This window comes from Puma concolor, chromosome F2 (genome assembly GCF_028749965.1).
Source record: "Puma concolor isolate L17-30 chromosome F2, mPumCon1.1.hap2, whole genome shotgun sequence".
Lineage (NCBI taxonomy): Eukaryota > Metazoa > Chordata > Mammalia > Carnivora > Felidae > Puma > Puma concolor.
The window spans coordinates 5668363-5687965 of record NC_141684.1 but is presented as its reverse complement, the minus strand read 5'-3'; the positions used below and the strand labels follow the sequence as shown (position 1 = coordinate 5687965).

The 19603-nt window shown below is 41.0% G+C and overlaps 1 pseudogene; it reads left to right on the top strand.

Annotated features, from left to right (window-relative positions):
• LOC112859721 (mitochondrial inner membrane protease subunit 1 pseudogene) overlaps positions 1–12510 on the top strand; it is a 50820-nt pseudogene extending 38310 nt beyond the window's left edge.
• Positions 12511–19603: the final 7093 nt, after the last annotated feature.

Genomic DNA, 19603 nt, shown 5'->3' with positions numbered 1-19603 from the left:
CTCATGTTACACATCTCCTTATCAAGAACCATGTCTCCTTTATGTTTAAGTCCTCACTTTCAAGAACACGCGGGCAGCATAGGGGGCAGGTGTCTCACTGAGACACAACTGACATATTACGCTGTGCAAGTTTAAGGTATATAGACTACGATATGGTACACACAGGTATTACAAAAGGACCACCAGGGTGGGTGTTGAGTGTACATCTGTTGAAGAAACGAACGGGTGAACCCAAGAGGAATCTTGCAAGGGTTGACTTTTGCACGAGAGGACCTTGGTTTTCCCCAGTTTGAATGTCCTTCTCTTGACATTCCAAGAGTTTTGTTTTGTTTTCTTTCGGTTCCTCAGCTGTGCACTCAGTTCACACTGTCACTTCATTAGCACCATATCTGTTTGTGAGGAAATCTGGCAAAGTCGATTCCTCTAGGCAACTGGTTCGTACTTTTGTCCTTTGATTGCAATTAATGAGATTAATTGTTTATCTACTTCCCCATTATGCTTTGATGAGGCCCACGTGAGTACATTTTCCAGGAATATAAGTATTTAGTATTAGTGTGTTGTCTTATTGGGAGAGCAGTGTTATTATACGGCTTCATTAATGCCTGTACATGTGGTTCAATTAAGATTTACAAATTAGGTTTAATTAAGGTTTATAAGTAGTGAGGTGAACTCCTGGCTGTGTTCACACTGTGGATTCCTCTCCTTATTCTGCTTGCTTTCTTTTTCTTTCTTTCTTTCTTTCTTTCTTTCTTTCTTTCTTTCTTTCCACAGTCTTCATTGTTATTAGAAAAATCAAGTGGGTACTGGAGCTGGACAATGAAGTAGACCCTGAGAAGTCTCCTCCGAGCATCTGATTGCACTTACTGTCCCTATTTCTTTCTATAAGCTAGATCCAGAAGTAGGTACCAGATAACCCATTACATCTGGATTACAACCCACTCACATTACCAAGGAAAGTGCAGGGGCAATGGAATTAGACTACTGGCACCTGCTGTGTGACTTTGGGACAGTTACTGACACACTGTGACCCTCACTCTTCTCACCTGAAAACACAGAGATAATCGCACCTTCCTTGATATAAGAGACATTACATGAAATAATTCTGGTAAGGTATCTGACATGGGAGTTTAATAAATGATAGCTGTTAATATTCCACTAGCAATCCTGATGTATGGGATTTTTTTCCCCAAACCCCGAACAGTACTCCCAAACCAGCTAGATGTTGTGCAATTCAACTCAATCCTGATGCTATCTACCCAGAGTTGGCATAAGGGCTCACAGGTCAAGGGCTCAGTCCCTCAAGACTGTCCCCACTTCAGATTCCAGTCACAAGCCCAGCTTGTCAACTGCTATGACCAGTTGGCTCAAAGTTCAAGGTTCCTACAACCCCCTCCTAATGTTTAATTAATTTGCTACAGCGGCTCATAGAACTCCGGAACCAATTTAGTCACTAGAATACCAGTTTATCACAAGGGATGTTACAGGACAGAATCAACAGCCAGATGTAGAAGATGAAAGCTCTTTGTTAAGGGCCTGGTGGAGTTTGGTCCCAAGAACAGTGGCATGGAGAAACTTTCTGGTTCACCAACCTGGAAGATTTTCAGATCCTGTCCTTGTGGGTTTTTATGGAGGCTTCATTACCTAGGCATGATTGATGAACTGATTGGCCATTGGTGATTGAGTCAACCTCCAGCCCCTCTCCTTTCCCCAGACATCAAGGGGTAAGACTGAAAGTTCCCACCCTCTAAAGACATGGTTGGTTCCCTTGACCACCAGCCCCCATCCTTAGGGGCTTTCCAAAAGCCACCTCATGAACATGACAGAAGACACCTGTCTGTTCTCATCACAGGAAATGCCAAGGGTTCTAGGAGCCTCCTTCCAGGAAAGGGGCCAAAGACCAAATACACATTTCTTATAAAACACAGTATCACAGCTATCTTAACAAAACACATACAACTAATATATAAATACAGGAAGGCAAATGGAACCGTGGCCGACATTTACCACTCACATGATGTGATGGTACTGCTTCAGGATGTCAGCCAAGCCTCTCCTTTTCTTAACGTCTCTTTCTCTCACTTTCCCTACCATTCTGGTTCTCGGTTCTAGTCAAACCCAACAAGTACAAGTATATAACGAATAACTAAAAAGTGTCAGACACGAAGTAGAGCAGAATTCAACACAAACAAGACAAAAATCACAACTCCCCACTCAGGAGGAGGAGAAGGGCAGGTGTGGGAATGAAAGTGAGTGTGATCCATGATGGAATTAGACACATGTTTCAGGGACACTTCCACCCCTGTGCTTCAGATCTCAATTTACTTACTGTTTCTCTTTGAATGCAAGCTCATCCCTTGCTCTTTGTTGGGAGAATTCAGGCTTCATGTTTGTGAGCCCAGACTAGATGTATAAGCTTCTCCTTCTCCTTCTTCTTTTTGAACTATCAATCATGCCTGTTCTTAGAACTACACTGCCCTACCTGGTCCATGTATTAACCCGAGGTGACCTCTCTAGTGTGGGACACCTGCTCTATTCTGTCCTGAGATGTGAAAACACAGCAAAGAGACAAAGTCATGGTGAAAGCGGACCTAAGAGAAATTCAGTCAGTGCTGGCTGTCCCACTTTGGTGATGGTGCTCCCAAAGTGGCACAGCAGCTCCAGACATTTCCAAGATGATACAGATATAGGGTCAGAGGATGAGGAAAGCTACAGTGGGGAGACCGATAGCCATTTGTCTCGGCACACTTAACTACACATTATCATTTGAGATAATTGGATTGTTCTTTGAGGGACAAAAAATAATAATAACAATAATCCTATAATAGTCATATTTAATTAAACTTTGCTGTGTGCTGAACTGACTTACTGAATGTAGCCCTTCACAACCAGATAGTAAAGTGGTTTCTTTGACTCCTTTTTTTTTTTTTATCAATACTGTCTGTTCAAGGAAATTGTATACATTCAATTTGACAAGTAAAGGCAAAAGTAGGGTCCCTAACCATGCCCATCTGATTCCTTGCTCTTCCTAATAATTTCTGCTTACAAAATAGTCTACACAATATAAGCTAGTGACTCCTAGAGCCTGGAAGGGATCTCAAATCTCTAGTTATTTAAATGACACTGGGGACACCTGGGTGGCTTAGTCGGTTAAGCGTCCAACTTCAGCTCAGGTCATGAGCTCAGGGTTCATGAGTTCGAGTCCCGCATTGGGCTCTGTGCTGACAGCTCAGAGCCTGGAGCCTGCTTCAGATTCTGTGTCTCCCTCTTTCTCTTCCCCTCCCCTGCTCACACTCTGTCTTTCTCTCTCTCTCTCAAAATAAATAAACTTTAGACAATTAAAAATAAATAAATGACACTAGCTATGTCTAGAGACATCAGCTATGTCTCTAGAAAGCCTCTGTCAGTGTGCAGACAGTTTTCGTAGGAGGGAATCACACAAAGGAATTACACACATTTTTGGTTTAAGTAACGTGGCTGACGTTGGGCTGTCTTTCAAGTTATACCATCGTCTTATCTCTTCATGAAATAGTAGGAAAGGAAAGCAGTGAAGTTGCTTTATGTGTAGTTGCATTAAACAACACATAGAACAGCATTGAGAATGAGGTGTTTTTGAGGGAAATGACCTTCATGTGGCTTTGTCTAACTCAAAAGTTAGGAGACTAGGGACCTAACCCAAGACCCAACTGGGTCCCTCTCTGAACCTTTGTTTCCCTCTCTTAAAAAAAAAATGTGGAGGCATCCCTGTCTGTCCTGCCTTCCCCTAGGAACCATTAACAAAATCCAGAGAGATGGTGGCTATAACATTATAAAGGATGGGGAAACGTTTGGTAAATTGTATATGGCTATATAAACATAAGGGGTTATTATGATGTTGATTATCATTGATGACAGCACCAACAAATGTGCTAATTATACTCATAAAACGAAGATGCAAATGCTTTACTCTGGACTTTCAAGAGAGGCTTATTCTTCTCCTAGAAAGAGAGATTATAAGCACAAAATATTCCTTTTTATTAGTACTGCAATAACTGTTCCATGTAATATTAATAACAATAATAAAATGTAAGCCACTTCTACAGTATTTTCAGGGAGAAAAGAACACAAGAGCTAAAAAGTGGAGTGCGCGGGAATGCGTCCCTTTTAATGGTATCTGTAAAAAAGCAATGGACGCTTCCACAAATCTATGTCTCGCTCTGACACCCTCTATTTTGCATTTACCCCGATTCATATTTGCATCCCTTTCTTGTTTGGCATCATTTGTGACCTCAGCTAATGTATTAATAAAAATGACCATGATGAGCCCTATAGCTGATTTCCTCTCTTCTCAATAGACACTTCTTTCCTAAATTGTCCCAGACCTGTCCACAGGTATTTATCAATACCTTTGGCCAGAATCCTTGGATAAATGTTGATTGCATATGACAAGGTTCACTTCAGGGGCTCCTCTTTAATTTGGGTTGCACATGCATGCTACCCAGAGAAGCTATGACAAGTCAGTTTTTCTACATCATTTGGCACAAGCTGTGCTTTTGTAGCTGGTTAAAGTTTGCCTAAGAAAACAGATCTGCCTTGGTTTCCTAGGACAACTTCTGAGGACCAGGCTGCACATTACACCTTTTGGTTGCTTTTGGAATGAGGGTCAAGTTCGGGCCATGTAATATTCTAGGTGCCATGAAAGATAGGGATAAATATCTTGGATATTGACCAGATAACTTCTACTTTAGCTGAGTGAGTGTATGGTCCCTTATTGTTGTAACAAATTCCTACAAAATGAGGGCTTTAAACAACACAAACTTATCTTCCACTTCTGGTGAGCAGAACCTGAAAGAGGTGTCCCTGGGCTAACCTCAAGATGTCCCCAGGGTTATGTTCCTTCTGCAGCCCGTAGGAAAGAATATTTTCTCTGTATCTTTTTCCATTTCTGGAAGCTTCCTGTATTCCCTGGCATGTGGCCCCTCTCTCCATCTTCAAAGCAGGAAGTGTAGCTACTTCAAGAATCTCTGTGACCCTGACTCTGTCTTTCCTGCCTTCTCTCCTTAGGACCCTTCATAAGGACCCTTGGGGTTACATTGGGTCCACACAGTAACCCAGGATAATCCCCCCATCCCAAGATCAGCTGATGAGCAATTAACTGCATCTGACTGTAATTTCCCCTTCTCATGTAACATGACATATTCATAAAACACTGAGATTCAGATGTGGATATGTTTGGGGCTGAGCATTTCGCCAACAGTGATATCACTTAAATCACAGAGCTAGTGTATATCACTTGAAATTATAGAATGCTATTCAATATTATGTGATTCATACCATTTACATCAATGGAAAATCATGGACAAAGCACAACCCAAAAAGGAATAAGAAGGGTCACCATGATCACAAAAGGATCAGAGCACAGAAGATGAAAAAAGAAGAAAAGACACACCGATTAACTTTTCCTTCTGTCATATAGCCTAGACCTGGTACTCACATTAGCAAGAGCCCTTCAGGAATTTCATTTGTTTCCATTGTGTATTGCTAATAACCTCCCCTCCAACCTTGCTCACTGTGTCCAGCCAATGGAGGGTGGAAAGAGACTTTGGAGGATGCACCCTCATGTTAAAAGCCTTAGTCCCAAACCAGCACATACAATCTCTTCTCATATTCTGCTGAATAGATATTAGGAACCTATAGCTACACAAAACTGCGAGGAAGGATATGGAACAAAGTTCACCAGACTTGCCATGGTGTTATATGATGAAGAAAGACAGGATGGATTTTAGTAGAGGGCTCACAGTCTCCACCATAGATTAGAGAACTCGAACCCTATGGTTCCATTTCGTTAGCATTCTGACCCTCTTTCTGACTTCTGAGCTGACTTCCCCTATTATGTGTTATTATGTGAACAGCATAACAAGTTTGTTATTTCTATTTTTACTTGTATAAAGCCCATTGACATCTCATGGGGTCACACCTTGGCACACACACCAATCTTGTCACAACAGACACTTGCAGGAGAGAGTAAGGGGAACACAAAGAGAATAATATATGGAAAGGATCATGACATAAACCACAAGTAACAATGGAAAGAGAAAATGCACTGGGGTCTGACCAACCTCCACTTTGTCACTTTTTCAAAAACAAGATAGAAAATTTAAAGAGCTCCATTCTCTGTCATTTTCCACCTGTAAAGTAGGCATAATCCAGCCAGCCTGGAGGAATACATTGGATGGATTGTGATAGGATGTCTAAAAATGTCTGGTCTACACTTAACACATAGTAAGTCCTAAATAAAGCATGCCTTAATACCATCAATATTTCTACTGTTTTGCTAAAATGGCACTCCATTCCTTATAACTGCCATTTGAAAGAAATTTGGAGATTAAATTTGAGAGATTAGCCAGATCTAGCTAAATATGTTTTTTTTTTCCTCGAATTAAACCATAAATTTTATCTGTGACTTTATTGCTTATATTTCTGGATGGATTTTGTTGTTGTTGCTTGGGCTATGAGAAAAAAAAATCAACACAGCATCAATAATTAAGCAAACAATATTCATTCTGCAACCATCTTCTTGGCAAAGTGAGAGATTGAGAAATAGCTCCTAACCCAATTCTTTAAGCAGTGGACATGAACACATAAATTTCTACATGTATATACCATAGTGTATAAATAAACTTCTTGCTAATTTGATCTCCAAGTGTAAATTATATCAGTATTATACTGTTTTATTAATTCATAGACATATAGAATCACATCTTTGAAAGAATCTTAGATGATACTGAATTTAATTTGCAGCTCATAGACTCCCAGACATGAAGGTCTGGGCAGGATTGAATCTGTATTTTCACAGGCTGTTGTCTTATAACACACCTGTCCTGTGTGCTTCTAATGTGTTCCTCATGAATGAAAAGAAGTCTACTATTTCATGGGAAGTGGTTTTATTTATGGATAACTCTGGACTCATCAACCTGGTACCAATTGATCAATTAATTTAAAATTAATAGTTTTGTGTTTCAGGCTAGTTGTCGGTTGGTGTTCTACAGATATACAGACAGTAATAGTCTCCATATTTTGGGTTCCTTCTGTAAGCCATGTACCATATGCCATCTCATTTAGCCATCCCAAGAAACCTATAATTTTACTTTATTATTAGCCCCATCTTAATGTGATAAAAGCGATGTTTTAAAAGGTAAAGTAATTTACCTTTAGCCACACCACTACCTTTTTTGAGGGTGGGGACAGAGTCTTAATCCCCATGGTATGCTAACCCCTAAAATGAGTGGTGCTCACAGTTCCTGAGAACTGTAGAGTCAAGAGTAGAACATGAAAACAAATGAATTGACATGTAAATTAGGAATGGTCATAAACGGTGTATGGACACAGTATTACGGGAGCACAGGAGCACACGCTATCTTTATGTTTATTTGTTTTTCAAACTCAGTTTCTTAAAAAAAAATAAGGATCAAATGTATTACTTAGGACCAGATAAAATGCCATAAATTGCTTGAAAACAAACCTACATCTCCCTGAACTTTGGATTTTCGGGTGAGCATAGCGATGATAGCCAAATGGACATTCACTCAGTTGGAGACCATATGAATGTAATCTTTTCACCAATTCCTTGTTACACCGTGTCAGGTCAGCTCAAGTACCTCCCCTTAGGATTCTTTCTCTGATCGCAGTTTCTTCAATGATTCCTCTCTCACATGCTGACCTAAATAAAATAATTACAGAAGGCCAACTGGTCAACCAGAGGCATGGCGATGCACACTGATCAAGGGAAGTTGCCTAGATAGTCTCTGAGACAGAACAGCCTGTGTTTAAGGAGGTGGCCTCTGCAGTGAACAAGATCTGGTGTCATCACTCATGACCTTTATGACCTTGAGCAAGGAACTTAGCCTCCTCGATCTTCATATTCTCTTTGGTGAAGTGAGCATTAAGATAGCTTCCTCAAAAATATGTATTATAAGGATTACATAAAATAATCTATCTAAAGTGTTTAACAAAGTGCCCAGAACACAGGATTATTTAATAAGAGTTGACTATTTGTGATTTGTAATTTGTTTTATTTTTTTGAGAGAGCAAGAGAGACAGAGGTGAGCAGAGAGAGAGGGAGACACAGAATCGGAAGCAGGCGCCAGGCTCCGAGCTGTCAGTGCAGAGCCCCATGCGGGGTTCAAATTCACAAACCATGAGTTCACGACCTGAGCCAAAGTCAGCACTTAACCGACTGAGCCACCCAGGGGCTCCGTGAATATTTGTGATCTTTGCTGTAACTATGATTACTGTTTTGGAAATGCAAAGTGAGGGGTGTACCCCCTTCCAGCCAAGCCCATCTTGCCTATAGGACTAGTAAGTGATGCTTCACAGGTGTAAGGTATTTATTTATAAATGTTTTCCCATTAATGATCTCATGTAATCCAGACACTAACATAGGAGGTAGGCCATATCATTCTCGGTTTGATGATGGAAACTGAGATTGAGGAAAATTAAAAGACATTCCTGGAATTCTCTAGTGATTTTCATGGCATAATGTGATGTAAAATAGAAGCACTAAATTATATTAATGGTGTCTTCTTAAACTACAAAACTTTCTTTACTTTGTATGCTTAAACGTTTTTAAACAATAAATTTTGCTATCACCTATTTTATTGAGATTGATTTTACTAATTAATATTTCAAAGCCTTTGCTTCATTTAATAAGACAAAGTCAGCCCTGCTGCATTTCAATGTTAGCTATAATTAATGATGATATTATGAAAATTAATGCTTTTCCATTATCCATTATGACATCATCAGTGCTAATGATCTGTTTATTGCTTCTCTGCTGACGGCGGTTAAAAGAAGCCACATTTTAAAGAGGAGGGAGAAGCCTAAATCATGTTAAAAGCAGTAAAATCCTTTACATTTAGAGAATATTTTATTCTGAAGTCACCCAGCATGGTATAAGAAACAACCAGGATCCCAAAAACACAAGGCATATTCAGGCAACTGACATGAAATAATTGATTGATACAAACAATACTGGTTAAGTCCCCAAACCATTCTTCCAGTGTGATATCATTTCTGACATCTAAAAGACTCTTTTGTGGAATTTGAAGAGGGAAAATGGGAAAGATAAAAGTTACTACTTGGGGCGCCTGGGTGGCTCAGTCAGCTGAGCATCTGACTTTGGCTCAGGTCATGATCTCGTGGTCTGTGAGTTTGAGCCCCGCATTGGGCTCTGTGCTGATGGCTCAGAGCCTGGAGCCTGCTTCGGATTCTGTGTCTCCCTCTCTCTCTGTCCCTCCCCTACTCATGCCACATCTCTGTCTCTCAAAAATAAATAAACATTAAAAATCTTTAAAAAAAAGTTACTAGAGATGATTGGTTTTGCATATATTCACTATTTAATACTCATTAAACCCACAACAGATAAAATGCAACACCCTCACTGAAAATCCTTGAAACCAGAACTCCAGGCCTCAGTTATATAGCTAACAAAAGGTGGAATCTGAACTCTTAAATGTAAACATCGCTGGGATATTAATAATTCATGCCTTGCCAGAAACAACTAAATAGGAAACTTTCCTGAGGGGGTGGTTAGAAATATCACTCAATTCCACCTGTGGCGTAGAGAAGAGAATTGAAAGATTTTTATTTATAGTAGTATTGATTCAAAATATTTTCTATTAATAATTGATGGATAAGACAATGATGAGTTCGCAAACAAAGCAGATGGAATCAGGTTAGAACTGGAGAGTGTCTCATAAACCCTCTTTCTCTACAGAGAGAAAACTGGAAACATGAATATTTCAGGGACACGGTGAGTAAGTTGTGAGTCAGGACTAACACTTGGATGTCCTGACTCCTCAGATCAGCCCCCATCATCCCACCACCTCTCATGGGCACAAAGGTGAGTGTTCAATGGGAGGTCGATAAAACAAAAAGAGTGGCTAAGCCAAGGGCTTTAACTTCTTTGCAAAAATAAATGAGAATGGTATTATTTTTTTTTCTCCAGGAAGATTATGGCCTTTGTAGCTTCCACTTTGTGGGTTCTAGGGTTGATTTGTCTCATCTGGTTGACCTGTTGTGTGTCCCCTCCCAATTCACTGCTTTTAGTGAGTCACCCTCAAAGGTGAAATGCCAACCCAACATGGCCTGTCAGAGAAAAGATATCTGCTCTTTCATCACAGATATTGATTTGCTGGTCTCTCATCTTGTAGCATGCAGACAGAGTCTCTTTGTTGGAAAGTATAAACTATTAAAACACCCAAGCTTCCAGTCTTACTGTAAATAATGCCCACAAGAGGGCTAAAGCCTTTTGTTTAACTTGGGGGTATATTTTGCTGACCATTAGTACAATAATCTAAAATGTCTATTATCTCAAATTCTTAATGACAGAATTTTCAGTTTCCTAAAAGATCTCATGCATAACAAATATAATAGGACTAAATAAAGACATCTAGCTAAGAAATTCAGCTAGCTAAGCTGAATATAACCCAGGGGTCTGAGCCATGGATTGGATTTAAAGTGACACATATCCAATTAAGCAGTGAATCATGGAGAAGAATTTGCCAATGGAAATGTTTAGAATAGTTCTCTGCTCTACCCAGACACCCAGGGTGTCCTGTGCTCCGTAGGGGCAGAACTTTGTCTTACTCATCATTATAGCATCAGACATGTAGTAAAATACTCATAAATACTTGCTAAATAAACCAGAAACTTCTATAGAGAGTAAAAATACAGATGTGGGCCACTCACCCAAGACCAACTCAAAGAGAATATCATTAGGAATGTATTTATTTTAATTAGTTCCATAGATAACATGACACTCAAGTATCTCAGAGCTAAGAGCCACGATTTTAGGGATATGCCATCTTGAACAGAGCAACTTATTTTCCTTATTTCAGAAACCAGATGGCATACAATTTGGTTCATGAGCATCAGGATTCTAGGGGAAAGGACAAAGAAGATGACTGGTCAGCCTTCCTCCCTTTCCACAGTCCTTTTATTTGGTAAATAATACAGGAAAAGTTTAACCAGATGCCTTATTTTTTTTAAATCAACATGAGATCTATACATCTAATAAGTCAGTCTGCCCCAAGCCCTAATTAACAAAAATGACAATTCCATGTAACAGATATCTAGGATTTTATATTTCATCAATATTTTCATGAGATTGTTTTAAATTTTCAGCCTAACAATAATCCTTGAGGTAGGTATTGTTATTATCCTAAACTGTGAGGAAAAATAATCTCACGTTACTGCATCATTCAGTACTATTTAGTAACAAGTGACATAATGCCAACTACATCTCATGAAAGAAAAGAGAGCAATTCATTGGCCTCAAGACTCCATACTTTGGATAGACAGGGGCAGAGTAATAATGTGTCTCCTGGTTCCAGAACTAAAGGGCATTTTGTAATCTTCCTCCTCTTCCACCTCCTCCTGTCTTCCTCTGCCTATCCTGGGTCAATGAACAGGGGTGAGATGGGGTTTTCTCAATGACAGACTCTCCAGAATCCAATGCAATGAGAGTATAATATAGCAGCTCTCCAGTGGACAGAGGCAAAATACATACAGATCACTGCAGAGACAAATATAGGAAATATTCATTAAGTTAAAAAGCTTATGTACTGGGGTGCCTGGGTGGCTCAGTCGGTTGGGCATCCAACTTCAACTCAGGTCATAACCTCACTGTTCCTGAGTTTGAACCCCACGTCAGGCTCTGTGCTGACAGCTCAGAGCCTGGAGCCTGCTTTGGATTCTGTGTTTCCCTCTCTCTGTGCCCCTCCCCTGGTCTCTCTCTCTTTCTCTCTCTCTCTCTCTCAAAAATAAAAGATTAAAAATAATTTAAAAAAAAGCTTATGTACTTAGGGTCTTCTGGGTTCTTTGGGGCCAGAATTATCTTGAAATTGTAGAGCACCCACACAGGCTTTGATACATGCTTTAGATATTTTTGTTTTGTTTGTTTTCTGGAAGTCTCACAACTATCCTCAAATTTGAAAGTATTGTTAGAACGGATCTATGGTCAATGATGAAAGTATCTAGACGGAACTTTGCTTCATGGTGTACTGGGGGGGAAGAAACTCTGCCAACGTGGCCATACTATTTGATATGGCTGTACAGATCATTATGCCTCCGAATACACTGGTGGTACTGTTATGTACTGGACCATCAGTGGAGCCTTCCATACAAAATTAAGATATTGTCTTTGCAGAAAATCTTAATCAACATTTTCCTGGTGTCCAAAGAGGTGACACTGTGATTGCAAAAAGCTCTAGTGTTATTTGTAAGACTATTTGGTTTGGAAGGAAACAAAATCCTCACCAACAGTCCATCAGATTTATTTAAAAGCCATGATGACAGGCCAACAAGTCATGTTTGGTTAGAAGGTTACAATCTACAAGGTTCTACAGATTCCAGGAATTATGGAACTACTCCATATGGATTACTAGGAGGATCTGTCCTCTTAAGATTTGGCTTCTGAGCAACTTTGGATTTCCATGTGATGGCCCTCATGGCCACAGATTTTGTGATGATTAAAAAAAGCATCTATTTGTCTGATCTGATACTGTCTCCCCTTCATGTGATTTTATTGTTGCCACTGAAACCATGTACTTATGTACTTACAATAAATGATTCACTATACAAAAACAAAACAAAAAAAAGCTTATATCCATCTGATTACCAAACACTGCCATATTGCCATACTGAACACTTAACTACTCTACAGATGTCAACCATACTAACCAAATAACTTTAGCACAGAAAATAAGACCCCAGACAAAGCTTACTAGACCCAGAATGGAAATTTCTGCTTGAATGGTTCAGGGATACAGGTGTGAAAGGTCACTGTGATTCAGGTTGGTGAGTGAGAGCCTGGGCTAGTTGGGGATGGAATCAGAAGGGGACAAGATTAAGCCAGGAGTAAACTAAGGATTGTAGGAGGAACTTGAATTCACCTGGGGCTTGTAGTGCCAGAAAGTAGTAGAGACAACTGCAGGGCAGTGTTTTAGTGTCCTGGGAAGGTCTGGAAAAGACCCACAGAGCAGGTGCCTCCTGAGCTCAGAATTGATGGAGAGGAGGAAGTGGTCATTGCATATATCTAGAAGAGGAGGGTGTCAGGCAGAGGGAACAGAATGTGGAAACCCTACACTAAAAGCATGCCTGGAAGCTTCCAGGAAACGTAAAATGAAGCCAGTGTGACTGGGGCAATGTGAGATGAAGAAGGCATTTAGAACGTGAGACAAGAGGCATCATGGGAGGTTGCAAAGGTCATATAGGGCATGGTGACAATGTACTGGATGGGAAACTTGTGCAGGGCTCCAACGGTGGAGTTACCTGATCGGACCTGCACTTCATAATTTTTCTAATTTTTTAAAAAATCCAAATTAGTTAACATATACTTGGTAATGATTTCAGGAGAATTTAGTGATTCATAACTTATATATGATACCCAGTGCTTATCCCAACAACTGCTCTCCTTAATGCCCATCACCCATTTAGCCCATCCCCCCACCCACCTCCCCTCCAGCAGCCCTCAGTTTGTTCTCTGTATTTAAGTCTCTTATGGTTTGCCTCCCTCTCTGTTTTTATCTTATTTTTCTTTCCCTTCCCCTATGTTCATCATTCATTCAGAGAAAGATAAATATCATGATTGCACTCATATGTGTAATTTAAGAAACATGCCCTACACTTTTAAACAATCCGTCTGGGGGCCCCTGGGTGGCTCAGTGGGTTGAGCACCCAACTCTTGATTTCAGTTCAGGTCATGGTCCCAGGGTCATGGGACTGAGCCCCACATCAGGTATGCTAAGTATGGAGCCTGCTTAAGATACTCTCTCTCTCTCTCTCTCTCTCTCTCTCTCTCTGCCCCTCTTTCCTGTTCACACACTCTCTCTCTCAATAAATAAATAAGAATAAATAGATAGATAGATGGATAGGTCCTTCTGGTTTTGCTTTAATTTTGTCCTAGATCCACTAAAAAGGTGGCAATGATTTTTTTTTTTTTTAATCTCGGACACTTCCCATTTCCTAAACGGCTATGTCTGCGTTTTCAATGAAGCCTCATCCATCTCTAATTTTGTTACATGGCGATTACATGGGCTGTGTGAAGAAAATGAAGCAGAGAATTCCTGTCATGTAATTATATTTTAAAAGCCGAGTAATAGCAGCTCCTTTTATTAGCATTAACAATTAGCAGACCTCTTTCGCTCTGGCTGTGATAAAGAAATCCCTTGTAAGGATTCTGTAGAGCCAGTTTTACGTGTCACACTCACATGAATAATGGAGCTAATGTCACGGCGAGCTGATGCAGGCATCCTTCATTAAAAAATACACAGGAGAGGAAAAAAAAATAATTTGGCAGATAATCATGAAAACACCACCCGTGATTAGGTGCTTCGTATGCCCAATCATTTTCTCGATTGACTGAAAACTCATTCTTGAGAGTAGAGGTCATGTCTCATGCCTAGAATCATACAATGTTAAAGTTGAAAGGATCCTAGAAATGATCTCAGCATCCGGAAATTCAGAAGCTTCAGGGGCTAGGTAGATGATATAAAGTGAGGGATAATGCCACACGGGGGACAGGTGAGCCAGGAAAACACAAACCAGGTCAAAAGCAAACAGGTAAGATGATCCAGGAAGGAAGGCAGGCCCGCTATTGCCAGGGCCTCTGGTCAGGATGCTGCCTCTTAAAAAGAACTTCTATAAATATTTACAAATAGTTTACCTTAACAATATTTGGTATTTGAATGCCCCCCCCCCCCATACACACACAAGTACGTTGACACACACATATGGAGACAGGACTAAATAAAACACAGATATCTTCCAAACTAAATAGGGTGCCTAGGTGGCTCTGTCTGTTAAGCGTCTGACTTGGGCTAAGGTCATGATCTCACAGTTCATGGGTTTGAGCCCCACGTCGGGCTCTGTGCTGACAGCTTGGAGACTGGTGCCTGCTTCGGATTCTGTGTCTCCCTCTTTCTCTGCCTCTCACCTGCTCATGCTCTCTCTCTCTCAAGAATAAATAAATAAATGTTAAAAAAGAAGTTAAAGAAAAAAAAGACTAAATAAGACACATATATTTAGAGGACTGGGGGCCCCAGGCTCCCACTTTGCACCTGACTGCAGTCCAGCTGAGCTGAGTCCTAGAGAAAGGACATAACTGACTTCTCCAATAGCATTCCAACAAGTTAGTGACGAAGTGACTTATATTTTGGGGTCTCTCGTAACTCTCAACATAAGGCTTTATTCTACACTAGAAAAATCACCTCCAGATCACTGTTAAAGACATTTGGATGAATTATTCTAGCTTAAGTTTTTATTTTTCCTAGATTTAATGACTGAGTCCTCGAGAATGGAAGTGACTTTAGCAAGGATGCACAAGCACTGAGAAGCAGAGATAAATCTAGAAGGTGGTCTGATATTCTTTCTGTTTTCTAATTGCGTGTGTTGTGCATGCCAGAAAATGACGCCTGATTATCAACAGTCAAGGCCTTGGAATGTACTTTAGGTTCTTTTCACATTGCAGCTCCAGCCCTGAGAGCAATCATTATGCACCACATGCGCATGTGGGTGAAGTTGGGACCAGGTGTACCTGTGCCCGCGCAGAGGAAGCCCTGGAGATGCCTGGCCTTTCTTGCTCCTAGAGAGTTAGTGACTTCATATTAGCAGGTGACAGCTTATTATCCTGAGCCCTTACCTGTGGTCAAGTTCATTTTTAAAGCCAGTGCCAAACAACTCTATGCTGCAGCAAACCCGTCTCACCCTTGAAGTTAACTATCCTAAGACATGTTCATGGACCGGTGAAAATGAAAACATAATACGAGCTTAAAATACGTTAAAGGAAGATGCAGGAGATAAGGGTAGATTTTTTTTTTCTCCAAAGCAAATTGTGAAAAGTCTTCACAGTCAAGCTAGCAAGTAAGCAGCAAATGTCTCATGAGCTGCAGAATGGGATGGCCGGGTGGCCTTTAAGAGGATGCATCCAGAAGACACGTGAGTGATAAAACAGAGGAGGACTGTGCTGGGGACAAGGCCGTCACTAGCTGGTAACTGCAGAATGACAGCGATGACCAGAATTAGAGCTACGGCAATGAGATCGGGAAGGACAGGACTGTTTGCATTTGATTGTTTCCATCCGTCCCGCCGCTTCTGGGATCCCTTTCCAACACAGCCACTCTGCATTCGGCAATTTTCAGAGCCCCTTGGATCACAATGTGACTCTGATTTCCTCTATCCATGTTTGTGACATGCACTTAACCTGCACGTGCTCCAATCCTGTCTTGTAATGTGTCCCTTGTTTTTTCTTGATTAATGCACGTCCCTGGGACAAAGAGCTTGGCCTTCTCTAGGAGGCAGCCTGGGGAGCCCAGGGCAACCTTCTCAAAAGGCTGCTGATTCAACCTGACATCAAGCTACCACTGGAAAACAGGGACTGTATCTCAAACTTGCTTGAATAAGTTAGGTGCCCACCTCCCTAAATCAGAGTGATGCAACACTAGGAGACCATGATTTGCTTTGGAGACATTCCCACACTGGGTCAATCAACTTGGCAAATTTAATTTGTTCTCGAGCAAGACAACTTGCGGTCTTGACAAACAGAGCCTTGGGTCCACAGCCCTCTATCAGAGGCCCCCTGTCTCCATCCTTCATCCCTTCTAACAACCATCCCCTACCCACTCTGCACACTCCTATCACTGTGCTTGACAGAGTGGAAAAGACATGATCTTTAGAGACATACAGACCCGGGATGGATTTCCAGCTTAACCACCAACTATGTGGCTTTGGGCAGTAGTTTCAACCTTAATAAATGGAGAGAAAACAGTAGATGCATTGCATGCTCTTTCGGCGAATGACGTGAGCCCAAGTTTGCAAGATGTCTAGCTCGTTGCAGTTAATTGAATTAAATGTTATGTTTAATCACATTTTCCTGGTTTTCCCTATACTTTCTCTCATCCCCCTTTTCTTGGGCGGGATCTCCATTCTCTCTGCCTCTGCATTTGGCTTAGATTCTGTCTCTTCCTGGCAGTCTTAGCCCACCAAGAATGTGTCCTCTGTTTCCTGTTCTCTTTCTCCTGCTAAAGCTCTTTATATTTGGTTAGTCCTGTTCTCTCCCCACACATCTCTCCGAGTGCCGCCCTCCTGCTCTCCTTATGTATTGCTGCCTGCTCTGCTATATGCCTCTCTTTTCACTTAGTGCCCTTCCTTCTCTATCTTTTGTCAGTTTCTCTCCCTCACTGCTAGTGTTTGGACCTGGACTGTCCATGCCTCTTTCCTTGGATGTCCTTGCATCCCTCAATATCTGATGTTTGCACCCTGCATCCTGTTCTCTCCTGCTCATTTGGTTCTTACCCTCTCTCACTGTTTGCCTCTCTTCCTCTGTCTTCTTCATCTGTCTCCCCTTCAAATGGAGCGCCAACCCCTTAGTATGTGCTATATTCTCAATTTACCAGGGTTGAGTTGTTTGGGAATGACACACGATGATTTCTGTGGTTTGTTGTGACCTTGACTTCCCCTTGGATGATCTATGAGCTGCTGTTCCATTTGCATGAGTCAAGTCTCTGTTGGTTTTTGAGGCCTGGGCTCCAGAACATTGCTCATCAGTGTGGGTTTCATATTTTACGCACTATGATTATCATGCCCAGAAGCTCACAATCTTTCACCACAATGTAGCAGGTGACACAAATAGAATTTGTGACAAAAAAGAAAACAAACCTAAAAACATGTCACTGTTGAATGAATAATAAAAGGTCAAAAATTTTGTGGGAGAAAGATGAAAAGTTGTAGGTTGGAAATATAAAACATTATAGTGTGCCTTCTAGACGGAGGTCACACATTTAATGCAATCTCAACCCCACTTTCTACAGGAAAAGACTGACAGTCAGAGACAAGTGTCTCGTCCAGAATGGCACTCGATGCTGGCAAGTGCATGAGTTGGGATTCAAATCCAGGTTTTCACCCTTCCATTTCTGACTGGGTAGACTAACCGTGGCTGGCCATCACTCTCACTGCAACAACCAGACATAGATAAATTATTAAATCCACATGTTTACAATTATCGGATACTTGTGGAGACAGAACTATATGAACTATAATTCCAGAGTAAGAAGGAGCTCTCCTAGGTGAGCAAAGACCGCCTACTTTTTTCTTTCTTGGGGGCACATGCAGACTCTGACTGTGGGCTTACAGAGCCAGGGGATTCTACATGGGAAAGGTCAGCTGGTGGGGGTCCTGAGGGCCACACTTGCTGCACTTGCTTCCGTGACCAGGGAGAGCTGATGCCCCCCCCCCCCAGAAAGTTCTGCACCGCCAGCAGGCTGGAGGCTGGGCTGGGAACAAGGTGTGAGATCACAGATGACCTAGGAGAAGAATAAGCCTCCAGAAGGCGGGACCTCCCGTAAGCACAGGCAGACCCTGCAGTGGAGAACTTTGTCAGAATTTGAAGGTGCGTGGGGCAGAGGAATAAGAACGTCACTTCTAAGCCACTGAACTGCAAAGTTATCAGGACTGAGGACAGAGGCAGACAAAGCTCTCAAACAAAAGCCCACAGTAATGGCACTTGAAGAAGGAGATGGTTTAAAAGACACACTTGAGACTACCAAACACTGAGATTCAATCTTGACCCAGCTCGGTTCCTGTCCAGCCCCTGGCCTATCTGAGAGGAGGGCAAAGCGTGACTGTAGGCGAATAACATTAACTCTGCCCCCATATATTTCTTGTGTATATAATGCCAGGGAAAACTTACATTTATATTTGTGTGGAAGTAAAAAAAATATAACTGATGACCAGGGAAAAACAAAAAATAAGGCAGATCCACTTTTTGGCAACCGAGTGGCACAAATGGACTTTAAGACAACTATTTAAAGTGAGACAATAACAGAAAAAATAAGATTTTAAAAGAAAATTCAAATAAATACCCTAGACCATAAAACTATGAAACCAACAATAAAAAGCTCATTAGATGAAAAGACAAAGAAAGATCAGCTGAAACGATCCAAACCGAAACACAAAAAGGAAAACAAAAATTTAAAAAGGAGAACATAGCAGAATTTAAGAGATGGATGGGACATAGTTCTCATGTTCATGTGGAACATGGGTAGAAGGAAACGCTGAAGAAATAATGTCCGGGGATGTTCAAACGTGATGAAAAATAACCCACAAATTCAAGAAGCTTAATAAACTCTGTGCTCAAAAACACAAAGAAAAACCCCATCAAGGCACATCCCAAACTGCTCAAATTAAAGATAATGAGCAAAATCATTAAATCGGCTGGAGGAAAAACACATTATCTTTATTAGAGTAGCAATAATGCTGATGTCTGACCTTGCAACAAACAGCGAGGAAAATGGAAGCCAGGAAAGAATGAAATGGTGTCTTCAAGCATGAAGAAACATCCAAGATTCCGAAACACAGACATTATATTTATTTGACTGCTTAAAGATTGTGAGCTGAAAAATTTCTTTTCCTTTCTTTTATTGAAGGATATCCAAAAGGGGCTTGGTCTTGTGACTTCTATAGCATAACGCCTGGGTTTTTGTTCACAGCAGGGAAAGGTCTCTAAGAAGATACAAACTCCTCTTCGCATCTTCATTTGGTATTTCCCATGAGAAACAAATACAAGTGTGGT